Source organism: Indicator indicator, chromosome 15 (assembly GCF_027791375.1).
Source record: "Indicator indicator isolate 239-I01 chromosome 15, UM_Iind_1.1, whole genome shotgun sequence".
NCBI lineage: Eukaryota > Metazoa > Chordata > Aves > Piciformes > Indicatoridae > Indicator > Indicator indicator.
In genome coordinates this window covers 15,315,967-15,326,553 of record NC_072024.1, presented here as the reverse complement: position 1 = coordinate 15,326,553, position 10,587 = coordinate 15,315,967, and positions in this window count along the sequence as shown.

Genomic DNA, 10,587 nt, shown 5'->3' with positions numbered 1-10,587 from the left:
TTTCATCAGGAGTTTGGGACTGATTGCATGAGGGTGTAGTACAGACTCAAAAGTGACAACTTTTACAGCTGAATGATGCTTTTGCAATGAAGTCTTGGCTCCATTCAAATCAATGGCAAGATTCCCATGTGCTTCAATGGAGCCAGGATTCCAGGTATATCCATCTTTTTTTCATTCTTTCTTGATATTTGTGTCACATCTATCTGGCAGGCTTTTGTCTGTGCAGGTCAGAATTACAGCTTTCTATTCATGTGTCAGGATTACAGTCTGTTTTCTCATAAAATCCCAAAAAGAGTGAAAGTGTTATGCATACTTGCGGTGCTGTATCTTTCATTTCATTGCTCAAAGAGGAAAGAATTGTTTGCTGCATCTGCTAGGAGAAGGACAAACTGCAAGCAAAAGGACTAAATGCTGCCTGTGTGTGATTCTTAACTCCAAGGCTTTTAAAGAGCTCTTATTTTCAGCTCTACATGTATTAAGTTTCGGATATGGGTGTCATGGGATTTAAGTAGAGGCAGAATTACTTCAATGCTGTCTCCTCTTAAAAATGCTTCCTGAATATGGAAAAGTAGTGCATGGTCAGGAAGGAAGGTGACTTTCATCAAACAGATCTGTCATGCAGTGAGACTATTTAACTCATCAAACAAACCCTGGCATTTGTGCCTCTGAATATAAGCATTAACCTAGAAAAATGAGAGAGATTAATGAAAATTCAAATTGAGAGAAGAAAAATAAGAGATAAACTACTGCTTTGCAGATGAATGAGTTTTTTTAAAATGCTTACATCCACAGAGCTTGTCAAAATGCACCAAGAAGTGCCCTGGTAAGTGAGAAATGACACAGAGAAGGTAATAAATGTGAATGGGGAGCTTTGTGTTTCCCCAGTGCACTTATTTGTACACTACAAAAGCTTTAAAAGAATTGTAATTCTACACTCACTGTTGCTTATCTTGAGGAAAGTACATGCAGTCTGCAAAGTGGGTATTACTGTTCTGTTTTTAAAGCCCATTTGAGAGCACATGGACATTACAAAACAGAACATTACACAAATATGAAGTGGAGCCTTAGAAAAGTAAGAAAACATTCAGACAAGTGAAAATCCTTTAACTATAGTCTTTAGAAAAGAGGTGACATATCAGTTGACTTAAGTTGTGGAACATGTTATGGTAGACAAAAACAATACCCACAGCAGATAAAATATATTTGGTGGTACATGTCCATCTATCAAAATACTATGTTAATAGTGAGTCTACCTAATAAAATGATAATTACATGCTATTGATCTCCAGTAGGAGTTCAGCTCCAGACGAGAGAGAGAGCGAATCCAAGAACAGAGCATTTGTGGATACGGTTAGTAAATACAATCATGCTCACAGCTCTTCTGACATTTTCTAGCCTCTTAACTCTACTTGTTGCCATTATCCTGGATAACATGAAGTTATTTCAGAAGCATTACTGCGTCATTAACTTCTTAGACAGCTAATATGATCAAATATATTTGCTGTTTAAAATAAATGTGCACTTAAGTTCTCAATTTTGTAATCGGTAAATCTTGCACATTCCATGATAGGTTACAATTTGTCCTTTTTTTTTGGTGGTGTGTATGAGCATAGTATTTGGTATGCAAGTGCTGTTATTTGTGAGTACATTGTAAATATTCAGTACCACACTGGTGAGTTCTGAAAGCCATATCAGCAAATATTTCTGCTAGCAGTCTCTTTTTTTGCAGAATATTAGTAGAAATTTAACACACTTGGGAAGTGCAAATGCCAGGGTTGACGAGCCTGAGATCGGTGCCAGGTTATTGCAGCTACACAGATTTTGTACCAGCAGCTCAAATCCTACAAGCTGGGAAAGCAGCTAAGGAGAACATATCCCTTCATGTAAAAGGTACTTAAATATATCCAGGACACTGAGGCAAATATTATAATTACTGATAGAAATAGATGCCAAACATAGCATCTCTCTTCTCTTTTCAGCTGGCTGGTGGAAGAGAAAAAGAAATCCTTTCTGAGTAGAAAAATACATCCTGTATTTTCCTTTTCCAGTACTTCAAGGTCTCTTTCTCCTGATTTCATTGTCTTTCTCAACGAGATGCCAAATGGTGTTTTGCTTGCTGTGAACATGGATCACAAAACTGTTCTTCTGCCTTTGGCATACTTGCTATTTTTTAATTTTTTTTTTGTTTGTTTTATATATATTGGTAATGATGAAAACTGTATCAAGATAGAGCCTTAGATTCACAAATTAAAACTGCAGCAAACGTGATGAGGAAGCTTGCTGTAAGTCTCACTGACTGCCCAAAGTTAATGTGAAAGCCACAGAGAAGCCCTGTTGCCACTTAATGTGTTGCTTTTCAAGCTACAGTAAGATTATGGTTTAATTGTGTTTACATCAAGAATCTCTTTGTGATATTTCCATAAAATTCAGGATAGCAAAAATTATTAATTCTGGTTTGGGAGTAAAAGTTGCCAGTTGTTGCCAAAGAATTATGTGGAGCTTGATTGAGTTTTGATGATGTTAAAACCCATGAGACTTATAAAACAGATTATAATGAACAGTGGTTGAGGAAAACAAGGCTGTTCTCACTAGGGAAGAGGAAGCATTGTGGTGATCAAATTGGTGATTTTCTTTGTATGCAGAAGACTGATAAAATTGACCTAGGCAAACTCTTCCCACTGTCAAAAACACAAAATCAATTTGACATAATGCATATCCCAGGAAATTAGGAGCAGGTAGGAACTTAACATAAAACTACTGTATTATGAAGGGAAATACACATACTGAACAGATTATAAGAAAGTCTAGGGACAGGGAGAAGTTCAGCCAGCTCCTAATGTGTAGATCAGCAGAAAGATGCCAAGTCCCCTTTTGCGAAGTGCCTTCCTACTATGTACCTGAGTACCTGTGCAAAGGATATCTGCCAGAGGTAAGAAATAAATGCTCTTGCCTGTTCTGATCAAAGAGAGTAGTTTTACAGACTGTCCAAGGAAACAGCCTCCCCAGTGCTATTCCTGCTTGAACAATTCTGAGTTTAATGGATGTTGTAGGTTCAGGAAAATTAAGAGTCAGTTGGTGTAACGATAAAGAAAAGTTCTCCAGAGGCTAGAGAGTCCCAGGGGGATGGGCAGCTTGTCCCAGGATATTGTAATCTGTTATTCTGTTCCGTTTTTCCTGTATTTTCTCTGTTTAGGAGAGTGTACAGCAAATTCTCCCTCTCTTCTCTCTGTCTTGACAGGTGTGCACTGTTATCTTCATGATTTGTGGGGGAGAGGTTTTCTCCTGACCTTCTCTGGCAGCAAATTTCCATCTACGCCACTGGGCTTGTTGAAGCCTGCAGTAGGCCTGGTTCTACTGGGGTGCAGCTTGGCTGTTCTTGAGACTGAGTGGGGAGGAGGTTTTTGGAAGGCTCTGGAAGGTTTTGGCCTGGTAGGTGAAGAACTGAGCCTCATTTGTGAATGTATTCCTTTCACCTGAATACATTTTGCATAGATTTGTGAATAGAATTTCCATTTAAACTTCCAATCCAGAGTAGAGCATTTTTATTTTACAACTTGGGCAGGGGTAAAATATCTTTTCTGTCCTTTTGCCCTGGGCAGCTCGTGGCTCAAAACTAGGACAATGGACTTGAGGGACAAAATTTACAGAGAGAAGTGCATGCTTATTTGCCTCACTGGCTGAATCAGTGACTATGTACCTTTAGCAGTAGGGTTTGCAGGAAAAGCTGACTCCTTTCTTCTTCTTTTTTTTTTTTTTTTTTTTTTTTTTTTTTTTAGTACCAGCTTGTAGATATGGTTCCTTAATCTCCACAATTAATTACAAAGAAATAAAAAAGAGTCATACACCTAAGAAGAATGTATTTCTCCTTCTTCCTGTAAGCATTAAGACTTCCCTGGCAAGGACTTCAGGTTTTCCGCTGTTCCAGCAGATTGTTTGAAACTGAGGAACTGCATTAGCACTCCTGGAATAAGGAATAAAAGGAGGAGCCAAGGGCATGAGAAAGCATTGCAGAAGCCTTCCTGCTTGAGAAACTTAAAAATTACTTAACTGGTGCTTTTAGAAATGTAGTGTAGAAGACTGACACCCAACTAACAGTTAAATAAAACCAATTGCCTAGGAGTCATTTTAGAGTTGCAAAGCTTTTCTGTTTTCTGGTGCTAGCTAGAACATTTGACTGAGTTATTCCCAGGTACATTGCTTGTTCCTGCAGGCAGAAACTGACAGGAGGAGGAGGAGGCAAACAAAAGGTCTTACAGGGTGTAACTCGCTGATGGAATGAACTCAGTTGGTTCCTGGAGTAGGGTGATCAGTAGAGGACATCAAAGGGCACAGTCAAGCTTTAAGCATTTAGTTATCCATAGTGGCAGGAGCCAAAAGATGCCAGTTTTGCCAAGACTGGTAAAACTCAAACTTTCTTGCCACTCTTCCCCCCAATTCAATCTTCTTAGCATAGAAGGGAACATAAAATAGGAAGAGTATCTGCTCAATATGACACAGTGCAGAAGGAGTCAGTTTGTTGGTAACCTCTGGAGATGAGTCCAATGCAGCTCTTGAGGCTGGCTGGCCCTGCATCACAGCCAAGCATCAGGCTGCAGGAGGTCAGGGTCACTGGACATGAAGCATCAGTTGGCTGCAATGAGGATCTTCAGATCCATCAGTTCAGTTAACACAAATCTTTCCAGAAAATGTATATAGGGACTCTGGTGTATCTTATAGCCATATATTCAGGCCCTGGATGTTATTCATTACAATTACATTTCTAAGAGTGACAAGTAAACCTTCACCCTGCTATTTAGCCCCATCTGCTATGTCTTGCCTTGTCTTGTCCATGTATCTAAGCCAACAATGAGGGAACCTTCTTTTCTGCTTAAGCAGATGTTTAACTTTCAGCACTTAAGATGACCTCCTGACATGGGTTTGAAATTCTGGCCTTGATGAAATGGGTGGAAGTTTTGGCACTGATTTCAACAGAACAAGACAGAGCATTCCAGGTGCTTTGCTCAATAAAGCATACAAAATTACACACCATAGACCTTTCCTCTTTCTCAACTTCTCAGTCATCTTAGGCATCACTAAGTGATAAACACAAAAATCTTGGGGAAACAAAAATGGCATCTTAGAAAAGGTTCCTATATGAATTATTAAAATACTTATATATAAAGTAGGTATGCCTATGCACACATGCACACATATATAAGATGTCAATGGGATCAAAGCTTTTCTCCAGCACTTTAATAGGTGGCATGCACCCTCAATTATCTGCTAAAATCCAAACTTGTACATGCACGTGCAGGTGCTGGGAGTTGCTTTTTTTCATATTGTTGGCACAGAGCCACATTGTAGAGCCATACACCTTCATTTTTTAACAAGCCTCTGTTTTCTCAGGTGTTCATTTATCTCTGTGAAGAAGTTTCTCAGGCCTGTAACCTCAAGTTTAGTATGCTAATAGGAAGAGGTGCTCTCTCTGCCAGTAAACAGGTCTTGTTCTGTCTGAGATGTGAGGACATAACAATAGGATTCTTTTTATAATTTTATAAATATTCTTTGCAAATGTAGGGATTGTGCACATGCAATAGTGACAATTGGCTTTTGGAATAGGCTGCAAAATGATGTGGTAGCTTTTTTAACATTGTTTTACCCTCAAATTTGGATAAATTTCTAAAAGAAAATAATATAAGCACTCTGCTTAAGTGGGGCCAGTCTTTTCATTCCCTGTTAAGTTTTAAATCTCTGAGAGGATTGGCTGTATTTTTGAGTGAGTGAATTGTTCATATTTAATATCTTTTTGGCAATTTGGGAAGTGTCTTGGTTCTTGACACTCAAGCCCTATTGCAACAATTGTGATTTTTCTGCAGGCAGTATTGTCAGTTCCCATTTCTCCCAATACTCTGCATTTTGACAGCAACACAACCTAGGAGTCACATTACAGATTTTTTCATTCTCTGAGAGGCCTTTGCTTTTCTGCAGTCATCTGCTTCAAGGGTTCATTCCTTCTCCTTTGCAGCCAGTAGTCTCTCACGAGCTAGGGACAGGGTTTTTCTTTTGTGCGTTTATTTGATCCAAAGAATTTACTCTTGTTATCTAACCTGAAAGTCACTTTCTCATCCATTAGTCAATGTATTTTAAAGATCAAAAGTTTGGGGATTTGTTGTCAATTCTAATCTCAGAACATTTTTCTTTATTTACTACTCTTGTAGGTTCTGTATTTGAGAATTTGCAAAACTTGTTTTCAATGTCAACATGCAAGTGCTTCCCATAAATAAAAAAGCTGGAGTCACTTAAAATACTCTCAAAGACTTCCCTACACAATCTCAGATGGAATATTCTGTAGTTTCCTAGTATTGATCTATGTTTTTATTTTACACTCTAGTATTATGTTGCCATTTGTTTTTCCTAGCCCTTTTGCATCACTGTTGAAATATATACGGTTGTGAAAACAAATTATATCTTTAAAGAATGCTAAAAGCCTTCTAATTTCTGCTTGCTTTTATGGGTAGTCTGGAAGACGTACTGTTTTCAAATCTTATTAGGATCAAAAATGTTCAGCTCCTACCTATTGCAGAGTTTCCTGAATGAACCTTAAAATATACCCCAAAGAACAAATAAAACCATAATTACTTTAAACTATATTTTTCTAAGTATTAAAATGAGAATAACCTTCAGAGTCATCGATTACTTCTAGGACAACGACATATGACAGAGGCAGCTTTTTGGGTAGAAAATCAATGTGCAGGAGTATTCAGCTACCCAAGAGTTATCCCAGCATTTTGTGAACAAGTTAATATCCCATGTGTGTGCTGCATGGAGCAGCAGGAGCCATGGGGAAATATTGTGGCTCCCCAGCACCAGTTAACGTCAGCACTGCAGGATCTGCCTCTGACAGTGCTTGTTCTATACCTATAAATGTCCTTGAATGATGGACATGGCTCCATTTCTGCCCTTGCTGTGACTCCCTGTGTCCTACTGTTACTCACAGAGATGATGCTGTATCACCTGACAGCAAGTGATACACACAAGCACAGAAAGACACTAAAAACATTATTTTCCAGAAACTTGCTGCCACAGGTATTGCATCATCAACAGGTTGCTCATTGCCTTAATGTTCACATCTACCAAGACGTGTCTCTCCAAAGGCAGTGACAAATTCAAATCTGCTTTCTCCAGGCTGTACAGAATTGCACCTTTGGTGGAACATGGCAGCATTACAGCCTCCTGCTGTCAGGTACCTGTGGATCCTGTGTGGGGAGGTTTGAAGTATGTCCCCAGCACCTCTGCAAATTAAATCTCAGTTGAAATCTGTGATTTCTTTTAACATGTCCTTTAAAGTCTTCCCTTTTAAATAGCACTGCTTTCCTCAAAACTGTTGTCATACACTAAGAGGCATCTCAGAAAATCGGTGACACTGCCACTAGACTCAGCCCAGACACCAGGCAGATCCAGGACCACCTAGGTCATGCTGCCACGTTCCCTGCTTATCCAAAAAGGTAGGACCATCCTTCAGTTTCAGTTATTCTCTTTCCTGCTGTTTCACAGTAATTTTCAGGTTGCTTTATTCTTTCACTGATGTGTGTGAAAACTCCCCAGTAAAAACCACAAAGCAAAGCATAGATTTCAAAATGCATGTCCTCCTAAGCACTTTCCTAGGAATTTTGCTGAGCTTGAATGTCTTCAGTACGTGTGAGAAAGTACTATACCCTTCCCTGGGCAACAGCATGTTATATAATGGAAGAAATATTATTCTTGGCATGATAATTAAAAAGAAATAACATATTTGAATAGCACTAGCCCACAAAACATGAAGCTTACAGCTGGCAACCCATATAACATTATTCTAAGAGAAATTTTTTTTCCACTATGGTAGGAGTTACATGGGTGATATGTCAGAAGCCTTTGGCTTTGGCTAGTTTTTACTGTAACCTTAATACAACTGAAACCATAAATTTCTTTTTTACATAGTAATTTTTCAGAAGTAATTTTCTTGTCATTTCAACTGGACAATATCAAGTGAAGTCTGCATATACTGAATCCAGAAATATTTCATAACAATATATTGATTTCTTAATTTTTCTATGAGATTTCTTCTATCAGCCACAGCATATCAAAGGCTCTAGGTTTTCTTTCTCATTTTGTGCTGTAGCAAAGCTAGTACAGTCCAGGCTGCTGCTGTTCTTCCAGGCAGCACAGCCCTGCCTGGAGATGTCATTCCAAGAAGTGAAGTATCTACCACTTTCATGGTTAATTTGCACTTTTATCAAAGATCCATTAAAAAGTGTACCTTGAGCATCCTGCAGGTTAAGCATGGAGCCTTGGGGAGGCTGTCAATCTCTGAAAACAGATGCACTTTTTCGTTTTTTATTTTTTTTTTTAAATAAGTGGATTTGCACAATGACCTCAGTATTTAGACATGGATAAATACCACAATTTTTCTTTAAACAACTGTGCATCCCCAGCGTGCATAGCCAGTACCAAGAGTACAAAGCAACTTCTGCAGGGGAACCTGTTGAGGTGAAGGAGCAGTACCACTGCCAGAAAGACCCAAGGATGTTCCAGCCTCTGTCATTCTTTATTTTTCCTGCACATTCTCATGTCCCCTGAGGGCAGATGTAATCACAATATCCTCCTAAGAAAACACCTTTAAGAAAGAGGAATAGAATAAAACCCCTCGAATCCATTAATTTCAGTTCTGTTGAAACTAATTATCAGATAATATAATCCACCTGTAACAATATATTTAATTCTGTCCGAGTCAGGGAAATCAATGAGGTTTTAGCAATTCTTAGTTCCAAAGAGATGGGCAGAAGTACTCTCCCCTTTTCTCACAGGTGCTTAGCTCAACAGCACCACTGAAGGTGGTCAGGAGCTCTGATGTGCCAATTGGGCATGCCAAGGAGCAGTTGCAACACCAGCTTCTGATGGAGAAATCTCTGTGTTTACTTTCAGGTGGAGAGCAGCCCATGGGTGTTACTGTTGGAAGCTGGCAAGGGCATTCCTTGCATACTTCTGAGTAAGTATTCAAAAGGAGGGTGGGTGGCCACAGCTTTCAGCAGCCACTGAAGAGGATCATAGTTCCTATCTGCTAAAGAGGAAAGGGCTCTTCCTACATTATATTGCTATTATCTTTTACTCTACTGTAGCTGCAACTAGTCTGTGAAACAGGAAAAGCACATGAAACCTCCCTGATGGGAAAGAAACTATAAACTACTGTTCCCCACTCCATTATATAATGGTATGAGGTGTTACTGAAGATGCCAGAAATACAGGGAGGAAGAAGACCCGGTGTGATCTTTGTTTTCTTCTGCAGAACATAGGATTACCTGGGCTCACACCAGCCCATACAGAGGCTCAGGATATTCAGGCTGAGGAAACCTGAGGAGAAATACAGTCTGTGATGGAAACTCAAGGGAGTCTGAATCTACAGATCATTTAAAGGCTGTTTTTTAACATTGTGCATTAGTGTGTGTGTGTGTGTGTGTGTGTGTGTGTACAAGGCTGGTGAGTTCCTTAGGCACTGATACCCTTTTGGAGGTTGTAGTGTGTTTGAGAAGGTTTGTCTTTGGCATCATGTGGCTAGAGTCATTTGGAGCCCAATCGTGCACTAAAGAACATGTCAGGAAACCACAAGACATAGTTTCTGTGTGTGGTGATAATCTGCAGGGAGCTTGGATAGCTGTAATGGTACATTGCTGCTTGCTTTATGTCTGGCTTCGCATTAACTCTTTAATTTGCTTGCTTTGGCTTCCCTGACTGCATACACGCAGGGTCAATTCGACATAGTAAAAATTCAGTTTCTGGAATCAGCTCCTTAGTGGAGCACCTCATGCCTGTTCCTGCTCCCGCGTGCTGCATGGAGTCGCGTGCACTGTGCCCCTGGGGTAAGTCACCATCTCACCTTCCCTTGATAATTTTCTGTGACAGTGACTAATTCCAGAGACATTGGTAAAGAGCTAGGGATTTTCACCTGAATAAAATTTACTGTAAAATTTACAAGGATTATTTTGAACCGTTATCAAATTAATTTTAAAAGATCTCTGTCTACCACACCTTTGCCTTCCCAGACTCCAGCCAACATGGGACATCTGGCTTTTTAACCCTTTTAACAGTTTTCTACTTTTTAAAACTCCTCTTATACTAATGCAGAAGTTTTGCCCTTTTCCACCAGGCCTGGAGTATTTCACTCCCATTTTCTTTATCTCTTCTCTATTTTGATTATTAAGATTTAAAGAAACTGGACGAAAGCAGATACCTGGAACATCCAAAATCTATCTTTGGAAGAGAATATTGTTGTCTTCCTCTCCCCACAAATCAGAACAGTGCGTGCAAGGCTGCAGGAGCATCATTTCCTCTCCCATCCATAACAAACTTATATGATAGGGTTTCTAAGGCCCAAGAGATGCACAATTAGACCTGGAAAATAGGATTCACATGAATTTATTATACTGGAGCAAGCTTTGACTAATTGTTGCTAGATCTATTTTTTTATTATTTACTGATGCTTTTATTTAAGCAAATGTGCTTTAGATATATTCTATTCTGTGTCTAGTAAAAACAGACAAATTTGTTTGTGATAAAAATAGCCTGCTATTTGAA